The 3,569-nt window shown below is 29.2% G+C and overlaps 1 non-coding gene across 1 annotated transcript; it reads right to left on the bottom strand.

Moving 5' to 3' along the window:
• Positions 1-1,993: 1,993 nt before the first annotated feature.
• LOC123232727 lies at positions 1,994-2,096 on the bottom strand. Its single transcript, XR_006505248.1, has one exon. It is a non-coding gene; the product is annotated as a U6 spliceosomal RNA (small nuclear RNA).
• Positions 2,097-3,569: the final 1,473 nt, after the last annotated feature.

Raw genomic sequence — 3,569 nt, forward strand, 5'->3', positions numbered from 1 at the left:
TACCCATAGAAAGAAGGGAGGTAATAATTGAGTAGGATGAGATAATATCCATAAATAAAGTAATGAATAAGAGGAACAAACTGGGAGAAGATAAAAATAACAGAATGGGGCAAATTTTCTCATATATAGAGGCACATAAGAATCATTATAGTGGAGAACAAGATGGAGGTGTGGTGGGAAATGATTAAACATTATTCTTATCAGTATTAGCTCGAAATAAGAATGCCATCTACATTCGGTCAACTATAGTAGCCTACCTTATCTTATAGGCAATTTGGAGGGAACAAAGAATGAGAAAATTGGAAGGCAGACTAAAAGAAGAGAAAACTGGGGCAGGTGGTGGTTGGAAGCAAGAATTCTAAGAAGAGGGAAAATCTAAAAAGTAAAGAAAGAAAAGGAGAAACAGGAGAAATAATTTTGAAACACATGATTAGTAATAATAAGTGTCAATGTGAATGGGATGAACTCTCCAATGAAAAGAAAGTGTATATCAGAGTGGATTATGAATCAGAATCCCACAATGTTACCTGCAAAAAAATACATTTAAAGCAGGAAGACACACAAAGTAAAAATAAGCTGCTGAAGAAGAATATTTTATAACTTAGCTAAAGTTAAAAAAATAAAGAAAACATAATCTCAGAGAAAAGCAAAAGTAAAAACGGATTTAAATGAAAGCTAAGGAAAGAAATTACATCTTGATAAAAGGCACTATAGACAGTGAAACAATATCAGTATTTTTGCACTCACATCACAAATTGTATAACTTCCAAATTACTAATGGAGAAGTTACATGAATTACAGGAAGAAATAGACAGTAACTCTTTAATATTGGGGGAACTCATGCTGCAAATCTCAGGACTAGATTAATTAATCCAACCAAAAAAAATTCTGAAAGAAGTGATAGTGGTAAATAAAATATTTTATATGATAGACCTCTGGGGGAAATTGAATGACAATAGAAAAGAATATACTTTTTCTCAAGAGTACATGACACTTTCACAAAATTGACCATATAATATGGTATAAAACCCATGATGAAATATGAAAAAAACAAAAATATTAAATGCATTATTTTCAGAACGTAATATACTTAAAATTGCTTTAAACAAGGGGCTGCAGAAAGGGCTATAATTAATACAAATTAAATAATTTTATCCTAAAGAAGGAGTAATTCAAAGAACAAATCATAAAAATAAATTCTCTAGAGAGAATAACAATAAGGGGAGAACATATAAAATTTTATGGGATATATTCAGTTATATTTAGGATAAAATTTATATCTCTAAATGTTAACATTAATAACATAGAGATTGAGCAGATAAAGGAAGTAAGTAGGCAACAACAAAAAACAAAACAAAACAAAGGTATAAATAGAATACATTAAAAATCCTAATTAAATATAAATTGGAAATCCTGAAAAACAAAGAAGAGACTAATAAAATTGAAAGTAGAAAGATCTTCAATCTAATAAATAAAACAAGGATTTGGTTTCATGAAAAAAAATTAAATAAACCATTAATTAAAAAGAAATCCAAATTACCAGTATCAAAAGTAAAAAAATGCAAAATCACAACTGAATAAATCTTTAATCAATTATTGAGGATAATTCTTCTCAAGTACATACCAACAAATTTTATCATTGAAGTGAAATAGATGAATATTTACAAAAATATGCTGACCAAATTAATAGGAGAAGAAAAGTAATGCTTAAATAACCCCATCACAGAAAAAGTAATTGAACAAACCATCAATGAATTTCCTAAAATCCCCCTGGAAATATGGATTCACAAAGAAATTCTACCAACTGTTCAAAGAACAAGTAATTCCAATGCCATATAAACTATTTTAAAAATAGTTGAAGAAATTATTCAAAATTCCTTTCAAGAAACAAATATGGTACTGATATCTAAACCAGAAAAGCAAAAATAAAGGAATAAAACTATAAACAATACTCCATAATCAATATTGATGGAAAATTTTTTAACTAATTTCAAAAAATATAGAAATCATCATAAATTTCTATGTTATCCTTCCACAAGCACCATGTTAGTCTTCTTTGCATCATTCCAATTTTAGTATATGTGCTGCCAAAGCAAGCATGCTGTAAAATTTTTAATGATTAGCAAAGATATTATAGCAATATTTCATGTGGATCATGCATCATGACCAAGTGGATTTCCTACCAATAATGAAGGGATATTTCTATATTAGGAAAACTATAAGTAGAATTGACCATGCCAGTAACAAAACCAAAAGAAACCATATGGTTATATCAATAGATTCAGAAAAAGCTTTTGGTAATACAGCACTCTGTTCTTATTAAAATCACTAGAAAACATTGGAATAAGTGAATCTTTCCTTAAAGGAATGAATGGCATCTATCTAAAACCATCAGTAAACATTTTCTGTAATGTGGATAAGTTAGAATCCTTCCCAATAAAGTCAGAAGTGAAGTGAAATAAATTAATATCACTATAGTTTATTTTGTACTAGAAATTCTAGCTATGGAAACAAGAAATGAAATCAAAGGAAATAGAATAAGCAATGAGTGAATAAAGTTTTCTCTCTTTGCAAATTATATGATGGCATACATAGACAATCCCAGAGAACCAAAAATTAATAGAAACAATTAACTTCAGCAAAGTTGTAGGATATTTAATAAATCTGCACAATTTATTGACATTTCTTTTTATCACCAACAAAGTTCAACAGTAAGAGATAGAAATACATTAATGTAGTTTTGATGGAGTTGACAACTAGTCCAAACATTCTAGAGAACAATTGGGAACTATAGGCAAAGGGCTATGGAACTCATCATATGTCCTTTGATCCTGAAATACAACTACTAGGTCTTCATAACAAAGAAATCAAAGAAAAGGTAAAGGACCTACAGAGGGACAAAGAGGGAGACAAAGAGAAGAGAGACATAGAGGGACAACAAGGTAGAGATATAAAGAGACAGAGATAACAAAAAAAGTATATATATTTGTGTATATATATATTTACATATATATATCAGTTCTTTGATTCTTTTTTGTAGTGATAGAGATGTGGTATTTGACTGTGATGAAATAGTATTATTCAAAAAAATATAGCAAGCAGGATGCTTTATAAAAAACCAAAACAACAGAGTAAAATCATATGAACTCTTGCAAAGTGAAATGTGCAGAACCATGACACTCTAATATATAATATTACTATATTGTAAGGATGATTAACTCTAAATGACTTAGATATGCTGATCAAAACAATAATCCAAGAGAAATCCAAAGAACTAATAATGAAACATGCCATCTACCTGCAGAGAGAGTTCTGATGAACTCAGTGCAGATTGAAGCATAATTTTAAACAAATTCTCACCTTTTTGTGTGTTTTCTTTTACAATTGATTATATATCTGAATTTTGGCATTTATTGAAAATATCTTAGCACTATCCAGGAAAAACACTCATTTCTCAGATAACAAAAGGAAAACTCTGAAGTGTCCTAGGTTTTATGATGCTGCTATGGTATTTCTATCTTTGGATTGTCCCAGTGTTGGAGAGACTTTACATTGGTAGTTATTCCTGT

Source organism: Gracilinanus agilis, chromosome 1 (assembly GCF_016433145.1).
Source record: "Gracilinanus agilis isolate LMUSP501 chromosome 1, AgileGrace, whole genome shotgun sequence".
Classification (NCBI taxonomy): Eukaryota; Metazoa; Chordata; class Mammalia; order Didelphimorphia; family Didelphidae; genus Gracilinanus; species Gracilinanus agilis.